Here is a 26,857-nt window from a genome sequence, read left to right as displayed (position 1 = left end):
GAGTAATCATTGTACGATACACTATATTTAAATTTGACATGTAGTCATATAAGATGTGAACATTTTTTTTGAACAATATTTTGTATGCTTATCAAAATTAAATAATTTGGAAGCAAAAATAGCTTTTTTAAAAATTATTTATTTTATTACAAACAGTGAACTTAGACAATTACACAAAATACAAGTTACAATTTGAGCAGAGTATCGATCTGTACTTAATGAGAATTTAATCTTAATCTGGCTTCCCCGCAGCGGGCGCTGGCATTTATAGAGGCTTCTTATCTTATGTTGGGACAGGGCTCATATTCCTTAACTCTTCCCCCCTTAAGACTGAAGTTAGGGACTCCTTGGTTGGACGTGGCTTCAGGAATAATGTCTGGATCCTTTTTCTTTTATATATGCTGAGACTACAAATAATTAGGGTAATTAGACACGCTGAAAGGAGCGAACTCCATGAGATGTAATGGTGCAATGGTACATCTTCTTGTAGGGCTTCTAAACTGTGTCCTTCGGGAATTGATATATTTCGCAATTTTAACTTATATCGAGCCTCTATTACTGTCGGTTTTAAGTCAGGAATAACGAATTCTTGGGTCTGGATACAATCGACAGGCATAAAGTAGATTTCGCATATCTTTCGACTAGGACAGCTTTCGGTTTGTGGGTCCTTGGTACTTATGATAGTTTGTTTTAATGATGTGTACGAATAATGGTTCACATCGGTACTGGCGTATGTACATTTTTCTGGTTGTACAAGGTTGCACTGGTCGGGTTTATGGTTTTCACATACATATTTTTTGTCTTCTAGATGCCAACAGTGTGTATACCATTTTTCATTGGAATAAAATCTTGTGGGTGCTAAGAGCAGTGTTGCATTTTTATTTGGAATAGGAAATATCTCGTTGAGTTTATATTCGAATTTATCTAATATTGGTATCTTTAATATCATTTTTAATTCTGAGTGTTGAACGTATGTAATTAATTCAGAATATTCCAAGAGTTTATAAGGGTGTTTATCTGAGTATATTATTTGTTTAATATTGTATTTGTTTAGTAATATGTCCTTAAGGGAACTTATTTGGGAAATATCAAATAATTCTATGTTGATTATATTAGCTTTAGATAAAGTAATTGTCATAACTATTTTCTTAATGAAATTCAAAATTTGTTCTAACTGATTATTGAGTATTTGATAATTTATAATGGCATTTTCGGTATTAGTAATATTATAAAGTGTATCCTTGATCTCGTTAATATTGCGATTAAATTCACGAACAGTGTGATGTAATTGGTTTTCTATATTTTTTGTAGTAGTAATTGTTTTCGTATCAAGTTGTTCATTGTTCTTGATACTTTCATTTATTAAATTTAGGTCGTCATTATCTGGATTTCCAGTTATAAACTTGATTATAGTACCTAGTCCGTTTATTAATCCACGTTTAGTGCGATCATGACTAATGATAGAAAATTGATTCTTAATATCCTCTAAGTAATTATTATATTGTTTTTGTAATATAGGATGGTTAATTTCAATATTTAATTTGTTGATTAAACTTTTGATACTTAGTTTTTCTAAGAGGGTAGAATGTAATCTTTCTACAGGGGAATTACTAGTAGAATTTGCGGTAGTAGTTAAATGTTTTTCTATTCTATATAATTTTAAATATTCATTGATTACATTCGAACTAAAATTAGTCGCACTGTCGAATACTATTCTTTTTGGGAAATTATGGTGTGAGAAAAAATGTCTTAGTTTATTTAGAATTGTTATTGCAGTTTGATTTTCTATTAGATATGCTTGAGCGTATTTTGAAAACGGGTCAATTATTGTTAAAAATAGTTTAGCTTTAATATGGAATACATCTACATGTAAAGTGTGTAAAGGTTTCGTAGGTAACATAGGGCCTTCGAAAGGAACTTTATAAGGGTGTCTTTCGTATTTAGCCTTTAAACATATATCGCAAGAATTAATATATTTTGTAATTGTATCTTTTATATTTGGAAAATATATAGATTTCTTTAGGTGTAAGTAAATTTCATTAATTCCATTATGATTTAAATTGTGGTAATTTTTGACATAGTTTATTTGTTCGTTTTCGTCTTCTATATCCAATAATTTTGTCAGACAGAGGGCAATATTTACAGACATGAAATTTTCTTGTAATAATTGTTCTAAAATAGGTCTTAAAATAGTTCTTTGTGTTAAAAAAAGATTCCATACGTTTTAGTGGGGTCTATTATTTCGATAAGTTGATTAAGAATTTGATTTTCTAGATTATCTTTTTCTAAATAAATTAAATGTATATCTTTGTTGAACCATTTTATAAATTCGTAACGAGAATTTTGCGTTATATTTATAATTATTTGGTTTTTAAACGTATTTATTGATTTTTCAGAAATAGGGAGTCCTGCAGAAATATTTTCTTCTATGAATGAATCGTAGCACTGGTAGAGAGTCGAGGTGATTTAATTTTTAAAAATTGAGATAAGAATTGAATAGAATCTTCAGACGAATTTTCGGATTCTTGCGTCTCGTTTTCAATTTCTTTATTTTTTTCTGTGTCTATAATCATAGGAGTCATTGAGTTTGTCTCGTCCTTATCTGTCTGGTGTATATTTATTTCAATGCGTGATAGTGCGTCGGCGACAGAGTTGCTTGAACCTTTTAGATGTTTTATGTCAAATTGATATTCGTCTAATTTAATTTTCCACCGTATTAAGCGACTGTTAGGAGTTTTCAACTTTGCTAACCATACTAATGGATTATCATCAGTTAATATAATGAAATGTCTACCGTATAAATAGGGTCTAAAATGTTTTACACCTTCTAGGATAGATAATAATTCTTTTCTCTATTACCGAATAATTTCGTTCCGCTGAATTAAGTGTTCTAGAGTAAAAGGCAATTGGTCTATTTTGTTGTGAAAGTACGGAACCTAGCGCTATATCGGACGCGTCAGTAGTTAGGGTAAAGGTAAAGAGAAATCGGGGTATGTTAGTATTGGAGAATTAGTAATTAATTCTTTACATTTTTCAAACGCTTCTTTGTATTCGTTTTAGTAATGTCTATTTTTTCTTTTTTCGAATGCATTTATTAAGAGGAAAAGTAATTTTTGCAAAGTCTGGGATAAAACGTCTGTAATATCCTATTAATCCAAGGAACGATTTAATTTCTTTTACAGTTTTAGGAATAAGGTATTTTTTGATTGCTTCGATTTTGAAGGGTTTGGTGTTATTCCCTCAGGTGTTACAATATGTCCTAAGAATTGTACCTTTTTGTAAGGAATTCACTTTTTATCTAATTGTATTTTTAGATTTGCGGTAGTTAGACAGTCAAATATTAACCTTAGATCTATAAGATGTTCGTGTAAACTCTTGGAAAAAATAATAATGTCATCCATATAAACAAAACATCTTTTATTTATATGAGGTGCTAAAACTTCGTTCATTAAGCGTTGAAAAGTGCTTGGGGCGTTTTTGAGACCAAAGGGCATTCGTAATATTCGTAATGTCCTTGAGGGACAGTAAAAGCTGTTTTTTCTATTGACTCAGGGTGCATTTTAATTTGATGAAATCCTTGGGACAAATCTAAGCATGTGAAGTAGGCGGCTTTTCCTAAATTGTCAAGTATTTCGTCAATTCGCGGAAGTGAAAATTTATCTTCGATGGTTTTTTCATTTAATTTACGAAAGTCTATAACCATACGATATTTTTTTTCACCAGAAGCATCAGCTTTCTTTGGAACTATCCATACCGGGCTGGAATATGGCGATATACTAGGACGTATCATTTTTTGGTCTAATAATTTATCTATCTGTTTTTTTATTTCTTATTGCATCATTTGGGGATGTCTAAAGCTTTTAGTGTATATAGGATCTTCATCTTTAGTTCTGATAAAATGTTTAGTGTGTGTTGTAGCGGACAAGTTGTTATTATCGTTATGTAACAAATGAGAATATTTTTTACAAAGAGAGATAAGTTTTTCTTTTTCCTCGTTGTTTAAGTGATTAGTTCGTATGACATTAGGGTCAAAAAGAATGTTTATCGGTTTTTTTTGGTTCGGATATTAAAGTTATTGAGATTTTGAACTTCTAACGGTTTTATCAAAGGGTCGTTTATAATTAAGTTGGGTATCTCTATATGCCCATTAATGATTTTATGTATCGAAGGAGGTATAATAGAGTTATCGTTAAGTATCGTCTGGGGCAGATAAGCATATCCGTCTATTTGATTAACTGGGATTAAGTTGTTTTTCTTATTTCCTAGTTGAAATGGAATAACGATATTATTTAGTTTGATTGTATTATTTTTGTAACATATTTGAGCTTTTAAGTTTTCTAAATCGTTGGAGCCAATTAAAGCGTCAAATTTATCATGCCATTTAAGTATACGGAATTTTACAGGGTTATTTATTTTGTATTCTTGAAATATATTGAGATTAATATTTTGGTTACTGTTAAATGTAGTAAAGACAGATTTAATAGTAAAATTTTCTTTAAAAAGCATTTCTTTTGGAAAACGTTTTGCAATTTCGGGATTTACAATGGAATCCGATGCTCAGAGTCTATTAAAATTTTTAACTTTAATTTTGGTAATAATATAAATGGTAATTTAATATTATGAAGATTATTTAATTCTATGACGTGTCTTTGCTCGAGGAGGCTTGTATTGGAAAATTTTCGGTGTTTTTCTGTTCTTTAGAGTTTTTCCAAGCAAGAAATTCTTGATATTCTCGTTCAGGATAATTATTTTCTAACTCGTAAGTTATTTGAGGTAAAATCATCGTAATTATTTTCGTATTCTGCATTATATAATGAATTATCGTTAATAGGATAAGAATCGCAAAAATGGTCATTTTCTAAATTGTGAAGATTTTGGCGAATGTTTTGTCTATTAGATGTTGTTCTCGCGGACATTGGTTCCCAATTTTGATTATTTCTTATTTGTTGTATAGCGTCGCGTTGTGGCTGAGGTAATTGTTTTGGAGGAAAATTTCTTTGACTAAGGTTGTTATTTCTATTGTTATTTGGGTTAAAATTAGGTTTAAATTTATGATGGTTACTATTATAGTTATTAGAAGGTCTATGATTATTTTGAGAGAAAGGTCTTTGTGAACGAGACATTAAATTAGAATAGCGTTCGCATTGTTCTAAACATTCATGTAATGTACGAGGGTTGGTATAATAGACTGTTTCTCGATACGGTGATTGTAAACCTGCGATAAAAGTTTTCAGAGCTTCAGTAGAATAAATTTCTTTTAGAGTTTTAATTTTTTGTTCATTATCATGGACAAGTTGTACATGTTTCATTAAAATATTAAATTTCGTGTTAAGGCGTAAGTGAAAATCTCGATAATGTTCGCTAAATTTTTGTTTTTCGTTTTGTAATTCATTAAATAAGGTGTCTTCTGATTTGGCTTGACCAAATTGTTCTAAAAGAGCTTTACGTATATTTTTCCAAGTAGCGAAAGAATCAGGAATAAAATTATGAAATTTATTCGAAGTAATATACGTATGAGCTGTGTCTTTTAGTTTACTCACGATGTGGAGATTTAACAAATGGACTTGTACATTTGAGCACATAGCAAAAGTTCCAGATTCAAACAATTTAATAATATCATCTACGGTTACGATAAAAGTCGATAAAGTATCGTTCTGTTCAGGCGAAAAATAAGGAATAGTTTGACAAAAACTTTTCAATTGTTCATCCGTAATAACTGGAGCAGTCATGTTTACGGTTGTAGATTGATTAATTGAATTATTATTATTTTTTTTTAGAGATTGAGAGAAGACTGAATTCAAGTAATAATTGATCTATAGTAGTGTTCATAAATTTCGAATAATATTTCTAGTCTTTAAATAAGCGGAAAACAAAATAAATAGAATCCAACACTAGAATATTACGGTGAGGTGAAAAAGTAAAAGAAAATTCAGATATTCCCAAAAACCAAACAAAATATGTAACTTACTCGGATAGCAGCAGCTTCATACTAGGCAGTGGGCAGGAATTTTCTTTGGACTTCTTCGGGTCTTCGAATAGCCAGCAGAGTATTGAAATACACGGTAATGAACTGATTACCTCTGACTATCCTGTTCGCAGCGCCAATTAAATAATTTGGAAGCAAAAATAGCTTTTTTAAAAATGATTTATTTTATTACAAACAGTGAACTTAGACAATTACACAAAATACAAGTTACAATTTGAGCAGAGTATCGATCTGTACTTAATGAGAATTTAATCTTAATCTGGCTTCCCCGCAGCGGGCGCTGGCATTTATAGAGGCTTCTTATCTTATGTTGGGACAGGGCTCATATTCCTTAACTTCAATAAAGCTGGTAATAAATAAGGAGAATCATAATTTCCTAGATTATGAAAAAACAGCAATGTGTTAAAAATTGGAAAATCAAATTACATATACACATATTTGCAAGTAGAGTTCAAAGTTTTTCATTTTAAATTAGTATGATTCTTTATTATCAAGTCTTTAAAGAATTTATCTAAGGATATTCATTTTATATTTGTTATAATTGAGCATATAAATTAGCAGTATTATTATTAGGGGATATTAAAGTTGTATATGAATCCTGCTGTTCAACCGCTTTCAAATTTTATTGTAAATAGGGGTGTAAACGAGTAAACGAAACTTAAAGCTGCTTTTATTTACTATCAAGCTTGCAAAACCAAAAAAACAGGGCTATTAAAAATACCCAGTTTTAATATATCAAATTTTAATTTAAACATTTATTTAATTGAGTTTATTTAACCATTTTGGTACCATAGTTGTTACTGATATTGTGTGCTTCAAGTACAAATTTATCGCATTAAGACAAAAATACATATGATACATTCCTAAGAATAATTATTGTTAAAGTAAAATTGGATTTCCCTGGCATTAAAATTTAAAACGAATTGTTTTCTTTGCTAAAGAGATAAAATCAAATAATACCAGCTGAACGTAATAATGTTCTAAGTAGATAGTTCTATATAGTCTGCTAAAAATGGTTATAAACATCTTTTTAGTTTATTTTGTTTCGAGATTTGGTGTCTTGAATATTTCAGACAATTTTAGTCCATTATGATCTTAAAGGTTGATTCTCACTATACCTTCCGTTTCCATTCCATATCCGTTCCGTATTTTTTATTGTATTGACGCAATACGTAAGCTTCTGTTCCGTATCAGTTCCATACTTTTTATTCTAGAATTTATATCTTTACAAAAGTTTTATTTCAAAAATTTGTATCTTTGGAAACAGGTAATAGATTTAATTAAGAGGTGAAAGAGTTAATAAATATCAGCAAAAATGTTACAGAGCTGGTACAAATGTAAGAACTTGACAACGCTGTTTGCTGTTTCCGATACGCTTCAGTCCGTCCGCCAAAAAAACACATGGAAGGAAAGGATATGGAACGGAAGGGAAACGGAACGGATAGTGTGCATTGATCTATTCATTTACATGATATAATATTTTATGTAAACGGAAGAGAAACGAAAGGAAGCTGATATGGAAGGTAGAGCGAGAATCCACCTTAATACGGTCATTATGATAAAATATGGGAAATAGTGATAATTACAGACATACTTTACATTTTTTATACATTTTTAACTTATCTTTTATACATATTTATATTTTGCTTTATTATATTTTAGTTATATAGGGTGAACTTTATTTTACTTGAAATCACTTATAAAAAAAACAACAAAATATCCAGTATACAGGGTTGTTCACCACATACGACACGGAGTATTCTAGCTAAACGATTGGATTTTTAAAAATTGTAAATTTTGGGTTCGTTGAAGGACTATTATAGCTAAAATTTAAAAATAATTTTACAAGATACAGAGTGTCCCAAATAAGTAAAAAATATTATAGTTGTATTTTTTTAAATGGAACACCCTGTATATTATTCTATTTTTATGATTCTATGTTGCAATAATAAAAATTATACTACTTTATACAGAGTGTTCAAAAAATTATATTAAATAATTAATAGCTTTCAACGGCAATAATTGTTTAATTTAAATGGAAAACCCTGTATATTTTACATTTAAAATGAACCAGCTAAAACCAAACCAAGCCAAAACAAACCTAACCAAAGCAATTAAAACACGCTATAAGGTAAAGCGCGTCTGTTTACGAATTCCAATTGCCGAGTACTTTTCAAATCTCGCTATATTTTACAATATTTTTATCAATAAATGAAAATGGTACACTTCCGCAAGAAATTTTTTTTGCGTGTATGTATTTAGAATTTTTTTTCTAGAATGAGAAACAGAAACGTGTTTTCATGTAATTGGTTTCAGCAATTTTAAAGTTGAAAAACTGAACTGTTTCAGCCGAAAAATGTTCATGACTTTCTATTTGGAAAGCCTTCCAAGTACTAAATAAACAAATATTTCTTACATAACTGATTTCAGCTAAACTAAAGTAGCCCTGATTTCAACAATTCTAAAGTTGAAAAACTGAAAATGATGCATTTCCACAGAAAAAATTTTGTGACATACTATTCAAAAAAGGTTTTCAAATACTAAAATAAACAAATATTTCTTATATAACTTAACTTATATCATCAGCTTAACTTTCTTACATCAGCAGATGATTACAACTGATTTCAGCTAAACGAAAGAGCCGGATTTAAGCTATTGTAAAGTTGAAAAACTCGAAAAGGACGCATTTCCACAGAAAAAAAAATAAGACACTATTCAAAAAGACTTCTAAATGCTAAATAAACAAATATTTCTTACATAACTAATTTCAAGTTAACGAAAGTTGAGCCGTTATTATTTTTATTTTATACACGAAAAACACAAATTATACAGGGTGTCATTGAAATGGTGTAAAAAAAATCGGGGGGTGATAGTACTCCTAAAAATAGTAAAAAAAGTTCCTTTAAGTATAGGGCGGAAAATGCATATTAAGGGAGTTGGGGGCACTGAAAGGGTGAATTTAAAAAATGGTTGTTTTGAAATTGTACGCTTAAAAAACGAGATAAAATTTCGAAAAAAAATCCTCTGCCATAAATTTTGACCCTAAATCAAATGGTGATACTGAAAAATGATTTGGAAAAGCGGAAAGGGTAGTTTTTGCAAGGGTAGGGGATTGTTTCGGGAATAACTTTTTTGAGGTTATTTTTTTTGCAACGTGGGTTAATTTTTTGAAAACTACGTACTTTTTTCTACAAAAAAGATACTCTTATTGCACATCGCCCAGAGCGATGGTTTTCGAGAAAATTGAAGACAAAAAGAGCTCTGATGTGTTGCTAACTGGTTAATCAACATAAACTTATGAAAGTTATGGCGGTTCAAAAAGTAAACAAGTAGTTATCAAATAATTAATTGAAAAATCAAAATTTCATGATTTCTAAAACATCTTGTTGCTTTAAAAACGAAATAATCCAATTACCAAAATTCCTTATTAAAATAATGAATTACTTAATTCATTCACAGTAAATGTTCAAAGTGACCACAATTCATTTCAATGTAGACATCTGATCTTCTTCTCCACGATCTGTGTACACTGTGGAATATCCTTGGTGTTGACCGAATTTGATTGGAACAGTCAATAATGCATTGCCGTAGTTGCTCTTCAGTATTAATCGGCACTGAGTAAACCAAATTATTTTAAAACCAAAAAAAATTATTTCGTTTTTAAAGCAATAAGATGTTTTAAAAATCATGAAATTTTGATTTTCCAATTAATTATTTAATAACTACTTGGTTACTTTTGAACTGCCATAACCATCATAAGTTTATGTTGATTAACCAGTTAGCAACCCATCGGAACAGTTTGCCTTCAATTTTCTCGAAAACCATCGCTCTGGGCGATGTTCAACAAGAGTACCTTTTTTGTAGGAAAAAGTATGTAATTTTCAAAAAATGAACCCACGTTGCAAAAAAAATAACCTCAAAAAAGTTATTCACGAAACAACCCACTACCCTTGCAAAAACTACCTTTCCCGCTTTTCCAAATAATTTTTCAGTATCACCATTTGATTTAGGGTCAAAATTTATGGCATTTTTTTTTTCGAAATTTTATCTCGTTCTTTAAGTCTACAATTTCAAAACAACTGTTTTTTAAATTCACCCTTTCAGTGCCCCTAACTCCCTTAATATGCATTTTCCGCCCTATACTTATAGGAACTTTTTTTTACTATTTTAGGAGTATTATCACCCCCCCCGATTTTTTTTACACCATTTCAATGACACCATGTATTTAGAAAAATCATTTATATTTTTCTTTATTTTGAGCAACAGTATTTATTTTGTCTGCCTCAGAATAAAGCTGCTTAATAAAGGATAATCACATTCTGATAGATTATGAAAAATGGCAAAAACCTATCTATAAAATTTTCAAATTCAAATTACATAATAATATGCTATATGATACTCTTCAATTAAATTATCATGGTTGGGTTTAATTGTTCTAAATATTGTATCAATTGTTTTTCCGTTAAATACAACACGATTTCCATATCTCCATATAAATGAAAAGAGACATACTTTCCCACCAGGCCAATTCTGTTGACCAATAATTTTTACTTTTTATTGTAGGTAATTCCTTTAAGTTAGTTAGTTGATTTCAACTACCATAAACGATTTTATTCTTAATAAAGATTTTTTAAAAAGTAATACTGTGTGTTCGAGAGTTATTTCGTGTATTCGGAGTCTATCACAACTATAAAATTGAGAATGTAGTAGTTTAGGCTTTCGCGGCCATCGTTTGAAGAATTTTGTTTTTTCGGGTTATTAGGCCGTCGTCGGTTAGAATTGCTTCCTAACGTTTCGCTAGAACGAGTGGCTAGCATCTTCAGAGGTGTGTTTGCTCCGACTGCTCACACTAGACTGATGCCTCCGCGTCAGCGTAGCGCGTATTTATGCGTCGGCGGAGGGGGCGTGGCTTGTTCGGGTGGTAGTTCTTCCGGAACTGGTCTACTTCTCTGTGCTGCTACTTTAGTCCTAGATATAGCTGGATGCCAAATTCTGTTAAGGTAGAAAGTTTCTTCCTTCCTGTTGAAATGATTTGGATGTTTGTGAATTTCAACAGCTTCCCTGACCAGACGAGGATGATATCCAGATGTTGTGGCAATGACTTGGGTGTCTTCGAATTGGATTTTGTGGTCACCATCTCTTAGAGCATGTTCTGCTACGGCTGACTTCCCTGTTTACCCTAATCTGCAGTTTCTCTTGTGTTCCGTAAGTCTCGTTCCTATTGAGCGTTTGGTAGTTCCAATATATACGCTACCGCAGGAACAAGGTATACGGTAGATTCCTGCAGAGGATAATTATTCTTTTTTGTCTTTGGCTGGTCTTAAGCAGTCCCTTATTTTCCGGGTAGGTTTGTATATGGTTTTGATGTTATGCTTCTTGAGAACTTTATCAATCCTATCGGTGACCTGGGAAACATATGGAAGGAAGGCCTTATTAATGATGTTTTCCTGTTCATTGACGTCAGGTCTCCTCTGCCTAGGTGCCAGCGCCGCCTTTATTTCTCTGTCATTATAGCCATTGGCAAGAAAAGCTTTATTTAAGCGGCGCGCAAACCGGAGCGGTGGCGGGCGCGGTGGCGGAAGCGGTAGCGGTGCGGTCACAATGCGATCGCGAGAATCCGCACACCAACGCGGTCCGCGGTCATAGATAACAGAGCTAATTGGCGGTCAGTGTCAGCACCGTTTAGAAAAGATTATTACAAATTTTCATTTTTAATAATAATGAACATTGAACAAAATTTTTTTTTCCAACGTCACAGAAGTATTAATTTTTACGTAGTGATTGACAATATAAAAACACAATTTTAACGCCTAGGCGTAAAAGTAAAGCATTTTTACGCGTCAAACTTATAACTTCGCCACAAAAAGTATCATTTTTACTCTTAATAAAACAATATACAATTACTCTTGGTTTTATTAGATAAATAATATAAAATTGGTTGCGCACACACTTTTTCAATATTTTTTTCTGTATTACACATGATAACTAGGGTGATTCTACTTGTTAAATATCGTGCGAACTGGCGGGCAAATGGTGCATGCAGCGTTCTAATCTGCTGTACCGCCGTCCGCAAAGTTCCACGCGGTAGTTCGTTGCAAGAAAAGGCGGGCGCGTTCGCCAGATCGCGGTAGTGTGCTCTCTTCAATTTAGTTACATGTACCGTAACTATTCGCAACGCCACCGCATCCGCCACCGCGTCCGCCACCGCTCCGGTTTGCGCGCCGCTTTAAATGGCTTAGTTTTCCTCTTGGATGTGTTCATTAGCACAGATACGTCTTGCCCTATTTGCTAATGTTCCGATAATCCCCTGTTTTTGGCTTGGATGGTGATTTGATAGTTTGTATAAGTATAAGTACCGGTCTGTATGAGTGGGTTTTTGGATCCAAAAGGTCGCCATTTCTCTTGACAAGCACATCGAGGAAGGCCAGTTGGTTGTTTACTTTGGTTTCCATGGTAAATTTTATGCTCGGGCCCTGCGAATTAAGGTGATGAAGGAAGTCATCTAGGCTGTCACGTCCATGTTTCCAAACCACAAATGTATCGTCCACATAACGAAACCATACAGCGGGCTCCAGAACGGATGACTCTAGCGCTTTTTCCTCAAATCTCTCCATAAAGAAATTAGCAATTATTGGGCTGATTGGGCTACCCATTGCGACACCTTCTGTTTGTTCGTAATAATTGCCGTTCCATAAGAAATAGCTACCAGTCAGATACACTCGGAAGAGCTCCGCGATGTCAGGTGGGAATGATTCCTTGATTAGATCCATTGACTCGCCTAGGGGTACTCTCGTGAATAGAGATACCACTCGAAGCTTACCATGATGTCAGATGGTTCCAGTTTTATATCTTTTAGCTTTTGGACGAATTGCGTTGAGTCCTCTACATAAGAGTTTGTGTTGCCGACTTTCGGTTGTAGAATCGTAGTCAAGTATTTAGCTAAGTTGTAAGTAGGCGATCCTGGAGCACTCACTATCGGTCTAAGTGGGACACTAGCTTTATGAATTTTTGGTAGTCCATAAAGGCGTGGTGGTTGAGCTTCCGAGTTAATTAATTTTGATTTCAGATGTTCCGGGAGTGAGGAGGCCTTGATGAGTCTGTTGGTGTTTCTGACAATTAAGGCAGTAGGATCCTTCTTCAGTAACTTATAAGTCTGAGGCTCCAGTAGATCCTCGATTTTGGACCTATAATCTTCAGACTTCATTACTACCGTAGCATTCCCCTTGTCTGCCGGTAAGACCAGAATGTCCTTGTCAGCATTCAGCGATTTTAGAGCCTGGTGTTCTTCCCTAGATAGATTACTTTTTGGAGCCTTAGCAGTTCTCTATATGTTGGCTGTTTCAAATCGGATTTCGTCTGGCGAGCTGATGTTCTTTCCAAATCATTTTGCATATTTTGGTATGTTATTCCCTCAATCTTGTCCCAGTCTACAGGTTGCATGTTAACGGTAAGGATATAAAATAGGTCGATCACGTCAATGAACAGGAAAACATCATTAATAAGGCCTTCTTTCCATATGTTTCCCAGGTCACCGATAGGATTGGTAAAGTTCTCAAGAAGCATAACATCAAAACCATATACAAACCTACCCGGAAAATAAGGGACTGTTTAAGACCAGCCAAAGACAAAAGAGAACCATTATCCTCTGCAGGGATCTACCGTATACCTTGTTCCTGCGGTAGCGTATATATTGGAACTACCAAACGCTCAGTAGGAACGAGACTTACGGAACACAAGAGAAACTGCAGATTAGGGTAAACAGAGAAGTCAGCCATAGCAGAACATGCTCTAAGAGATGGTGACCACAAAATCCAATTCGAAGACACCCAAGTCATTGCCACAACATCTGGATATCATCCTCGTCTGGTCAGGGAAGCTGTTGAAATTCACAAACATCCAAATCATTTCAACAGGAAGGAAGAAAGAACCTTTCTACCTTAACAGAATTTGGCATCCAGCTATATCTAGGACTAAAGTAGCAGCACAGAGAAGTAGACCAGTTCCGGAAGAACTACCACCCGAACAAGCCACGCCCCCTCCGCTGACGCACAAATACGCGCTACGCCGCGCCGACGCGGAGACATCAGTCTAGTGTGAGCAGTCGGAGCAAACACACCTCTGAAGATGCTAGCCACTCGTTCTAGCGAAACGTTAGGAAGCAATTCTAACCGACGACGGCCCAATAACCCGAAAAACCAAAATTATTCAAATTGAGAATTTCAGAACAGTGTCATCTAGAGACCTCTAACGAAATCACTACAACGCTAGGTGCACTAGTGGTTATAGTTGCATGAGTAGAGCAAGAAAATACTATTTTTCTACACCAAGCTGATTAAATTCAGTTAATGCAAAACATAGGTTAAACATTAGTTAATAGGTTAACATTAGAATGTAAAAATGTGTGACATTCTCCCAACACTTTATTTTTTCCTTGGCACTATCCCTTCATAAAACAAATATGCTTTTTCATTATATTAATAACGGTTTTCAAGTTACAACCAACGTTAACTATTTCATTCATTATTTCTATTCTATTCATTATTATTGGTCAACCTTTAGAGCGTTATTAACCCAAAAATGTCATGCTTGATTTTTATGCGTCTCTTATCCGTTGGTGCGATGGTCCGACAGAGCTCTGATTGGTCATAGCGTTTTCGCGCCACTTTTCATCCGTAATTTTTTTACTCCAGCCCGTCAACGGAGAAAGATTGTAAGAACGGACGTTTTGACACTTTTTTGACAAATTTAATCTAACCTTAATAATATGGCACCGTCGGAAAACGACAATTTTAAGAAAGCTGGTTTTTAATAGATCTTTTGTAGATCTTAGACCAAAGTGCGGGCCGTCTGACTGCTGGTACATTACTACTACGGTTCACTTCTGAGCATCACTTCTGTACAGGGTTGGTAAAATTCGACGCTTTTAAATGGAATCACCCTTTTCTATAGGAGATAGACGAAAACTAATATCGGTGTCTGGAGCTCAATTTTCATCAAAAACATGATGGTGAAAACCGCACATCAATATCTTTTACCGTTTCGGAGTTACGGGGTGTTTTTCAAAAATGTGCATTTTTATCAAATCGCTGTAACTTTTTTGCTATGGAAAATTTTGTATTTTTGTGAAAACATTTCCAAAGCACCTTTTTACGTAGAATTTAATGGTTTAAGTATAATTTTTTTAAAATTAATAATTTAAGAGTTATCAACAGAAAAATTGATTTTTTATTTGGGACACCCTCTTTATTTTCAATTAACTGTAAAGAATTTAAAATTACCTTTCCAAAAATATAGCACACTTGATATTTTATTATAATCCCCTTCGAAATACAGAATTTTTAAAAGTTCGCCATTTTTAACTAGTAGGCTTTGGACCTCTTGATTGATGATATGCCCTTAATGAAACTCGAAAACATATTTTTCCAGCAAGACGACTCTGAACGCTGAAGTTATCAGCAAATTTTTGCAGCCAATTTCAAGAATAATTGAATAACTAACCAAGATCCTTGGCCGTCGAGGCCGCCTGACTTGTGCCCATGGATCTAATCCTATGGATATATTTGCGGAAGAATAAAGGTAGAAACTTATTCCGTATAATCTAGACAAGAATTAGAAATACTTAGCAGTTATGAGAGGGTATCTTTCACCCCCACTGAGTTAATGAATTTCGCGAGAAATGTTCAAAAACTGCCCCGTCTGTCCATAACAGAAGATGGTCGATATGTCGAACACCTGTAGCAAAATCTCATGTCTTCGTTTGCTATTTATTATTATTGTTATTAGATATAGTTTAAATGTGTTGATGTTGGTTAAATATATTTTAAATTGTTATAAAATTCTGCATCTCTCATAAGAAATATTATTTTTGTTTTAATTGATGCTCACAGCTTGAATTTTTTGCATTATAGCCGATGCCGTTCAAAGCCTACTCATTTAAAGCGGGCAAATTTTTATATACTCTATATCTTGAAGAGGAATCGAGCAAAATATCAAGTGTGTTATATTTTTGGAAAGGTAATTTTAAATTCTTTTCAATAAACTAAAAATATACAGGGTGTCCTATGTAAAAAATCAAATTTTCTGCTGATAATTCTTAAATTATTAATTTTAAAAAAATTATACTTACACCATTAAATTCTACGTAAAAAGGTACTTTGGAAATGTTTTCATAAAAATACAAAATTTTCCATAGCAAAGAAGTTACAGCGATTTATTAAAAATGCATATTTTTAAAAAACACCCTGTAACTCCGAAACGGTAACAGATATCGATATGCGGTTTTCACCATCATGTTTTTGACAAAAATTGAGCTCCAGGCACCGATATTAGTTTTTGTCTATCTCCTATAGAAAAGGGTGCCATTTAAAAGCGTTGAATTTGACCCACCCTGTACAGGGTATACCATTTTCGTGTGTTTTATTAGATTTCTCGTTTATGAGTAGAGATACAATTATGCGATTTTCACATTACTTTGCTACTTTTTTATGAAACTAAATATGTTTGTCGCAGCCTTCTTAGTTCTTGAAATACAGGGCGAATTTGTGATGCGTAGTAGCGAACAGATGTTGAATACCGATATGATGCGCAGTAGTGAACGCAACGTCTACCGGCAGCCACACGGTCCGAACTCTGTTCAGGAGAGCATAGCAAAATATACAGATATAGAAATACCCAGAGGTGGAACTCTGTAACTCATTCTAATACTAATATTAACTCTGTAACTAATATCCATCGGTAGGCGGCAATATATAGGAAAACGACCATTTTTTACCATTCGGGTGTTAGCTCAAGGTGCGTAGTTTGAGTCACCCTGTATGTTACAATGAATAGAAAGATAAGAGATTGTCGGCATTATTGCTCATACACCATATAAGGAGAAATATTAAATATGGAGTGATGATGAAGATGGCAGACAGAAGTCGTAGAACGTAAGGAACTGATAGATTAACTAATAGATGCATAAAATTACAGTATAACAAATCTACAGGGTGAGTTTTCTACCATGTTCCCAATGGGTATCTCGGAAACTACTGGAATTGGAGAGTCGGTCAAATAGGAAAAAAAAATGCAGTTTTGTGGGGACAAATATATGCACCTTTCAGATTTTTGAAAACGTTTATGGCTTACTAGATATTTCGAAAAAAAAACAAATTTCGGCTTTTTTAAAAATGCTCCCTAATTCCATTAATCCATAATCCATTTTAGACAAAAAGTTGTAGATAATCGCATCCTTAAAGCGCTAGCACACACAGCGGCATAATCGGTGACGGAGCCGGCGGCAGCGCCGGCTTTGCACACGTCCCGACAGTTGTATTTAATCCTATTGTATTTGCCGGACCACGACTATTTTACCGGATCGGAGTATATGCGAGCTAATTTATTTAGGAGCTAATTTATTTATATTGCAATCGATTTCAGGACCGGCACCGGCACCGACTTTGCCAGTGTGTGTAAAAGCGCTCTTACTGAGACGGTGATCTCCGTTTTTCCCAAAAACTTTTTATTCTTGACACAAATATGATACAAACATATGTTTTTTTAATGGAGATCATAGTTGGCCATGAGTTCATAAAAAGCGGCATGTTTTAAGCTTCTAAGTGATACAAGCTATAATATCGTGGCGAAATCAGCCCCGCTCTAATATACCCTGCTCCCCATATAACCTTCCGGAACGACAGAGAACACGCAACGATGAAACGATAGAACAGACTAGAATGAAAATCGAGTAAAATCTAGACTGTCTGTTTCTTTCGTATAGGAACCGATGCCTGTGGCGTGAAGAGGACAGAACAAATCAGGGTCGGTAGTCGTGCTCGCGCCTTTTAAAATAAATTCCTTTTAGATAAATAGTTGCAAATAAGTTTGAAAATGCTTCTTTACATGTTTTATCGTTATTGTTTTGTTACTTAGTGTAAAATAAAGTGTCTTTAAATAAATTAGACTTTTTATCCACACGGAAACGACGAAAAACGTAACTATATTTTTTTTTGGAAGAATTACTGAGTTAGAGCCAATTATTATCTTTTTTGACAAATTTCACTTAGTTGGTATGGTATTGTTATTATATTATGATTTATAACTCATAAAAAGACTAGATTGTTGAAGAATATTTTATTAAACGGTTCCTACAATTTACATTAAACAAATTAAAACTTAAAAAACTTATATCACTACAACAAATGCTCAAACAATCTGCCATTGTTTTGAGTACATACAATGCATCTTTTTAAAACTGAATTACAAGTTCACAGAACAGCGGTCGACATTATTAAACTTCTCCCATACCGCTCTTCGAGTGCTCCTCTTGATTCATAACTTTTCTTGTAAAACTTGTTGTTCAAAAAGAGTTGAACCAATAACTTCACACGCTTTTCTTCATTTGAAAAATTCATGTTTTCAATTTAGTTGCGTCTTGATAAAATATTTTTGTTTGGATGTGAAAGTTTGACATCTCTGAGAGCGACGACGATTGAACTTGTTTCCATGATTAACTAAGTGAAATTGTTTAAAAAAAATAAGAAATGGCTATATAACTAAGTAATTTTTCGAAAAAAAACATACTATAGCTTATATCGCTGAAAATTTAAAAAATAGTGCTTTTTATGAAGCCATGGCCAACTATGGTTTCCGTTAAAAAACATATATGTTAGTGTCATATGCCAAATATGACAGGCTTAAAAAAACGGAGAACAGTATCTCATTCAGGATGTGATTATCTACAGCTTTTATCTGATTTTTTTTGTCTACAATACAGGGTGGCGCCTCTCATACGACGCGGAGGCTCGAGGGAGAACGACAGTTTGTATTGAAATGAAATTTTATGAGCATTTGTCCCTTAATCGAGGGCACTTTTTGAAAATATAGAGAGTTCTACAGGATATCCCCAAAAAAAGTTACATACCAAAGTTGTGTTTTTTTGTAATGGAACACCCTATATATTAATTTATTTTGGGATTCTGGGAGAAAAATAAAGGTGAGTTTTATTAGAGAAGTATATTACTAAAATGTAAGGTTTTTGACATATTTAACATTTTCTGAAAATAAAGAACGAAATTACAATAAAAGCTATCTAAATTGGAATATAGCCTGTATAGCCTAATATGTAGTTAAAATAACTATTGAACTATAAATCATATTAAAACTTGGTCCAAAAAGTTATACAGGGCGAGACAAAATTAATATTGAACATTGGTAACCTCTAGCACGTTACTCTTTTATTTTAAATGGAACACCCAGTATGTTATTCCAATATTCAATGAGGAATTCATGTCTCTTCAAAAAAACATTAAGATTATTTATTAAACAGAAGAACAAAGATATAAAGATCTATTGACGCAAAATCATAAAAATTAAAATATCTAGGAGAATGTTTGTCTAAGGGGTTGGGAACCTTAATAATATACAATAATAATTAATAATATACCGGAATTATATACTAGGTGTTACATTTAAAATAAAGGAGTAACTTGCTTTTAAATGTGACCAATGTTCAATACCAATTTTGTCTCACCCTGTTTAATTTTTCGGGTCAAATTTTAATTTGGTTTAACATACGATGGTTATTGTAATTAAATATCAGGCTATACAGGGTAAATTATAGGGTTAATTTAGGTAGCTGTTATTGAAATATAAAATTTATTCTTCATTTTCATAAAATGTGAAATATGTCAAAATCCTTACGTTTTAGGCATATGCTACTTTAATTAAACTCACCTTTATTTTTTACCTAGAATTCAAAACTCAATTAATATATAGGATGTTCCATTACAAAAAAAAACATAACTTTGATGCGTAAGTTTTTTTGGGGACACCCTGTAGAACTTTATATATTTTTATAAAATGCTTTCAATTAACCTATATATGCTCCTAAAGTTTCATTTCGATATAAACTACCGTTCTTCTTGGAGCCTCCGCGTCGTATGAGAGGCGCCACCCTGTAGATTATAATGGAATTAGGGAGCATTTTTAAAATAGGCGAATTTTTTTTTCGAAATATCTAGTAAGCCATAAACTTTTTCAAAAATCTGAAAGACGTCTATGTTCCGTATAAAACTGCAATTTTTTTCCAATTTGACCGACTCTCTAATTCCAGTGGTTTCCGAGATACTCATAGAGAACATCGTAGAAAACTCACCCTGTATAAAAACAATTTTATCTCTATTGTGTGGACGCATCTGATTTCTAAACGTGACCGTCTGCCAAATTTTCTTTTAAACATACAAATGGCAAAGAAATAAATTAATTCTGCGCAAACAAATATTCAGGTATCTGATAACGATATATTTAACGTGTTTTTGGAAAAATTTTAAGTCGTCTGTTCCAAAAGTGCGACCATATGCCGCGGCAGACATATATGACTTGCGTTCTACTAGAGTTTTCCATTTCTTTGGCACAATTTTATTGTGGTAATAATGATGTAAGCTAATATAATTTTTTTCTTTAATTTTGACAGCTATATGTCGTATGTCGTAACGGTGAGCGTGAATACTCGGCAGACGAGCGGTTTTATACTAGATAATGCTACGCTATTGCAATTCTAGTATCAAACCTTTGATAACTTATCAGGCAGTTCATTTTACTTCCAGCTCTAGGACTATAGGCTTTATGATAATAGTGGAAATTTTGGAGTAACTAGTAACTAAGTATTTTACTATATTTATAGGTGTTTTTACTTATTAATATCGTGCAGTTTTTACTAAAACTAGATATAAGGTGTTTTCAAAAGTTTATGATTATAAAAATTACATAGGTAATATTTCTCAACAAACCAAATATTAATTGGAGAAAAAATATAATATTTTAATCATAAACTTTTAAACGTTTAGGCGTACGTTTCACAATGTTCAGGATATGCAAGTGCCACATATTTCTACACTAGTTTGTCTTACATATACCTTGTGCCCCCTTGGTTCTTAACATTTTGCTTTATTCTTATAATAATAATACGTGTGCAATCGATGACTTTGTTCTCACAAGTGCGCCATCAAAACAATAAAACATTTTCTTAATTATTAATATAATTAGCCATGTTCGTAAATGAATATATTTTAAATGTTTTTTTTTATTATAATATAAATTTTGACTGATAATATATTATACAGATTTAACTGACGTACAGTTGATTCTTGATAACTTAATGACATTTTATCGATTTGTTTTTATATTGATAATATCGCTTGTTATAAGTATATCTTGAAGTTCTATTTAAATACTCAGCCGAAAACAATAGCGTATTAGCATTACCGTTAAGGGTAGGTTCAAATTTTTTAGTTAGCAGTTAGCAATGAATTTAAAAAAAAATTGAACTTTAATTAAATAAGTTTTAATTTTTTGATCTAAAATTTTATTATCAATTTGTTGATTTTCCTATTCTTACAAGAAAGGAAAACTACTAAAATAAAACTACCTACAATACACTTATAATTTTTTAAACTCTAGACGCACCTTACGCTACCCATTAGCAAAGCGATTATGCATCAGCAAATAATAAAAAAAATATAATTACATATTTTGATCAGAATTTTGAAACAGAAACACCATGATCGATATAATGTTTCTCATACAACATCAAATATAAAATATCATTGGACCAACAAAGGATTAAAAGTAGATGGACAATATCTTAACCATCTAAGATTCGCTGATGACATAGTCCTAATAGCCAATAGTCCATTAATATTTATTATTAGTCCAATAGTCAAGAACTACAAGCACAAATTAATAAACTAAATATAGGCAGCAATAAAGTGGATCTTAAAATAAATTTAGCAAAAACTAAAGTAATGTACAACGAACTAGTGGAAAGAAAAGACATTCTAATACATAAGGGTACGAACATAGTGGAGGCAGGTTCCTGCTTTCCGGCAACCAGCGCCGTCTCTGGGGACCTATTCTTGACCACTCGCATCTTCAAATATCGCTCACAACTCGCATCTCCGAAAAAGCCATATAACAATACACGTGATGCGTAACTTTGCGTATATGCCGTGTATTGTTAAATGGCTTTTTCGGAGATGCGAGCAGGGTACGGAACTAGTTAATTAAGAGGAAATTTACCTGATTAGCTAACCTAACCTCACCTCAAACGCCGCGCCCGCCGCGCCGGCGCCGCACATAGGGGTATTTGGTGTATAAACCTGGCCAAAAGTGAAATATTTTTATTTTCATTTTTTATCTTAACTGAATACAAATCTATAAATACTAAATGTAAGCGCATTTATTAGCTTTTTTTAAGTCGTAAGTTGACTATCAAATAAATAATATATTTCAATTATAAGTATGAATTATCTTGAGTGTATTCTGAATATTTCTAAGTATAAAATAGTGGAATTGTTTGTAGTGCTTTTTTGTGTGCAAATTGTTTATAATAACTGTCATGATGGATAGAGAGCCAGCTGGCAAGTCCTGTTTTATGCCATATTTTTATTTTGAAACGTTTCCTTCTATTCTATTTCTTTATAATGTTTTATATTTAAAAAATCAGAGGCATTTTTATAAGGTGTGGTAAGGTATAACTATTCGGCAATATTCCGCATGGAAATTAGTATCCGTTCAATGCTTAAAGTCTCCAGCTTTGGAATATGTACAAAAATCTTGCCAATATTTACCACTGTCCAAAAAAACACTGATTTAAATAGATTCTTAAAGGAATTAGTCTTTACCCTATAACACCCATCCTCGCTCAAATATCGTCTATAATATACAAATTACTTTCTTGTTCTAGCATCCTCATCCAATTGCTTGGTTTTGCACAGAATGGCCCTATTTGATCGGTGGAACGGGTTTCAGAGTAGAGGAAAAAATATTGTGTAGGAAAAACAAAATGGGGTTCCATATTAGCACCCTCTCCTCTAATAATTAATATTACTTGCAAAAAAGCAAAAAAATCATAAAACATAATTTTGGCCAACTTTTAGTTCTTAATACCCTCTGTGCGCCGTCGGCGCGTGCAAAAGCAGAAATAAATAAATGTGTTTTCGTTCCGGTAAAAGCGAGAACGCCGATGAACGCTGGTTGACGGCGCCTACCTGCTTTCACTGTGAACTAGCCGATTTGATACCACGCTTTAATTTTTCAAGGTTATAAGCGCGAGGCGGCGCGGCGCTACTATGTACCCATATAGAGGGTATCCCAGAAATACCTGCAAGTATAGTTCAACCCCAGAAACACGTCTATGAGGTTTTCTCTAAATATTTTTTTTTTGAAAAATCGGAATTTTTTGAAAAATTTTTTGGAACTTTTTTTAGTTTTTATTTAAAAACCATAATTTCTTAATAATATGGCAACATAGGTAGTAGATTAAATTTACAAGAAAGAAAATCCAGAAAAGATCCAGTGGTTCTCAAACAAATCTCGAAGTATTGAAAAGAATGTGTAAGGACCAAGAACTATTGACTACAATAAAAAGACGGAAAGCAGCATATTTTGGTCATATTTTTCGAAATAACAAATATAGTTTCCTACAGCTGATCGTTGAGGGAAAGATTGAATGAGAAACGAGGCATCGGGCGTAAACCGCGGTTTTCCTGGTTGCGGAATTTGCGCCAGTGGTTTAATATAGGAGAGGCCAGTGCAATTATCCGTTTGGCTCAAGACAGGGAGGAATTCCAATTGATGGTCGCCAACCTCGGATGAGGAGAAGGCACATGAAGAAGAAGGTTCTCAAAATTTTAGCAAAAAATCATTTTTTTTGGAAATTTTCAAAGTAAAATAACTCCGTTATTTTGGACTTATTTGAAAAACGATAAAGAGAAAATATGTTTCTTTTTAGAGATCTACTACCCTTTAAAATACTTGCACTTATTCCTGGAATACCCTGTTTATAACAATACACGTGATGCGTATACGCAAAGTTGCGAACGATGTCAAGAATAGGTACCCAGATTGGCGTCGACTACCGGAAAGCGGGAAACCTGCTTGCACTGTGTTCGCACACTAACACAACACTGGAAATAACATAAGAATATACCGGGTGCGTCTCAAAAGTGGCTCACCCCCATAACTTTTTTATTTTTTCAGATAAAAAATCGAGATTTGGTATGTTAATATATGACATAAATTAGGATCGATTGACGTATTCAATTGTTTTTGGTTTCTTTCTGTTTCACCGGAAAAGACTTACAATTTTTGGTTTTTAAATGGCACATTCGGTATTTTGATTTATAACGAAAATTTGACTCGAAATACCAAGTGTGTGGTACCAAATTATTCGTAAAACATGCGTTTTCCAAATGTGCTAACGAACCGCCCTCGTTCCATTTGAAAAAATTGAGATATGATTAAAAATACGATTTGAGCATCTTTTAACCGGCCAGGACAAGGTACTAAAAACATTAGACGATCAAATCTATTTTTTATTATATTTCCAAGGCTCTTTGATAAAAAATTAGCCTGAAAAAATAAAAAAGTTATAGGGGTGAGCCACTTTTGAGACGCACCCGGTATATCTTTGGGACAACTAATACACAGCTCGGAATCTCTACTAGCAGAAATCAACAGAAAAACTTAGTATGGAGTACTTATGGAAGAAACTCAATCATATTCAAATCTAGAATGCCACTCCATCTAAAGAAGAAAACATTTGACCAATGTGTACTACCAGTCATGACCTATACATGCGAAACCTGGACACTTAAAACGGACATCATAAGGAAACTGCAGGTCGCACAACGCTCAATGGAATGAAATTATTCTGGGAATAACCAAAAGAGACCGTAAAAGAATAGAGTGGATACGAGAAAAGAGTCGGTAATAGATGTCATCCACAGAGTCAAATCCCTCCCACCAAGCATAAAACCTCACATTACATTTGCAACATTGCAGTCAATCCCCAAACAGTTTGCTTTGTAATTTTGATTTCTAAAAAAAATCTATATAAATTAAAATATAAAAATATAAAAAAATATTTTAGAGCACACAACAAACTTGTTAAAAGTTTTTCTTGTGTTTCCGCCCTTAAATTGGTATTTTTTCAGAAGATCGTAAAAACTGTTTAGAATGAAGGACCCGTTTCCCAATGGGAAAAACTAAATATCTTTCTGTTAGGTTTAAAATCCCACGTCCATAAATTAATATAATACTTGCTTTGAAACAGCTAGAAACATACGACTAGCATCAATCATTAAACCTGTAAAAGCCTAAATTTTAACGTCGAGATTATATAAGCAAAACCCCTAGAAAGCAATAAAACTCTAAGACCCTTCTCACGATAGACCTCCCACGGACCAATACAAACAGATTTTGGATAAAAACAAGTATAATTGTTAATTTAAAGATTAAAGCAAAGTTCACGTAATGATATTCTGAAAGTTAAGGACTGTCCTCCTTTTTTATCCAAAATATCCAAAAGTATGTGAAATAAATAAACATATCAGATAAAGCAGCGAAACCTAATGAAATCCAATTATTATAAATGTGATTTGTTTGGTTTTTTAAGGACAGACCTTAAAATAGACTTTAGGTAGGGTTAAATTTAATCATGTGTAATTGTGTTTATGGTAATTATAATATTTACACGGATATTAGTGATAATTTGGAAAATAACGTAGAAATGGCCATAGAACGACATCTCTGACAAGTAGGATGAACTAGACCGGGAACGAAGGGTAGTTGAGGTTTTCTTAGACCAATCAGACGGTTCCTGAAAAGCGAACCTGGAGAGGATTTGAGAATGGCTCGGCTTTTGGTGGTTCCCTATTCTCTTTACCCGCCCATTTTAAAGATTTCGAGGGTTAGGAAAATAGTTTCTTGTATCAGTTCGGTACTGACTTTTAAATTAGACGGTCGAATTTACTCCGTGTAGATCTTATATTATCCAGTGGTTTTTTTAATTGTTTTAGTAAGTTCTTTATCTAAAGATTTTCTCAAATGATATTCAATTCTCAAGTTCTAAACTTTTCATGCTTAAAGATTCCCAATTGTTGTTTTAGATTTTCTTAATATTTTTTCTTTGTTAATTATTTAAGGCTTAATGTTCTAAAAGCTTTGGTTTGGTGTCCAGTTAATATTTTTTTAACATATTAATTTTCTGGCAAGGATAATTCTAAGAGAGATTTGAATTCTATGTTAATTTTAGATAATTTAGATTAGACTAATAAGAATATTTTGTATTTTTAACTTTATCATCTCCGAGTTCTAATTTCATCCATTAATTATTTTTGATTAAATTTCCGTTTTCTTCTTTATATTTCATTAATTATAAATGTTTTATTGTTAAATCTTTTTCTTTATTTTTCTTTATTTATTTCTTTATATTAAATATATTTAGGTGAAAAATCGGCATTTTATTTCTTAATCTCACCTTTTCACTAAAATATTAAGCTATTTAAAAGAACACTGTGATAACCGGTCGAGTGGTTTAATCGAAAGAATGAGTCCGAGAGCGAATGGGTAGATCTACAAGGGGATCAATGAAGTCTTCGACAGGTTCTTGTTGTTGATGAAATGCTGACGGATGTTTAACTGAATTTAGAAAGAACCCTTACCATAAAAGTGCGATGCCTTAATTTCTATTTTTAGCAGGTTATATTTTTTTATATATATAAACGATAAACTATATTTACGCTCTGAAAAAGAGCGTGTTCTCATTAATCCAAGTTCTGCCTACCGCTCAATAAATTATTTTAAATATAGTTATATAAAGGCCACACCACCATAATATCGGACAAATCTTGAAAGTTTTGTCACACAACTTTGAGCTATCAAGAATCAAATGCATTTGTCTTAAATAATGTAACAGTATAATATACATATATATTTTATATTCATTACGAGAAATTCCATAGCAGACACCTAAATTTATATTTAAATAGAGTTAGTTTTAAAAATACTCACCGATGGCACACGTACGCAGCTCGACCAAGTTGATGACGG

At 32.9% G+C, this 26,857-nt stretch overlaps 1 protein-coding gene across 1 annotated transcript in view; it reads right to left on the bottom strand.

The window, feature by feature from the left end:
• Nucleotides 1–26,857, bottom strand: part of LOC115887866 (potassium channel subfamily T member 2) — a 314,018-nt gene that overhangs the window by 27,551 nt on the left and 259,610 nt on the right. The window lies entirely within an intron of this gene.

Source organism: Sitophilus oryzae, unplaced genomic scaffold (assembly GCF_002938485.1).
Source record: "Sitophilus oryzae breed Bouriz unplaced genomic scaffold, Soryzae_2.0 scaffold_649_pilon_pilon, whole genome shotgun sequence".
Taxonomy (NCBI): Eukaryota; Metazoa; Arthropoda; class Insecta; order Coleoptera; family Curculionidae; genus Sitophilus; species Sitophilus oryzae.
Note: the sequence above shows the minus strand (reverse complement) of the source record. Positions and strands in the feature narration are given on the sequence as shown.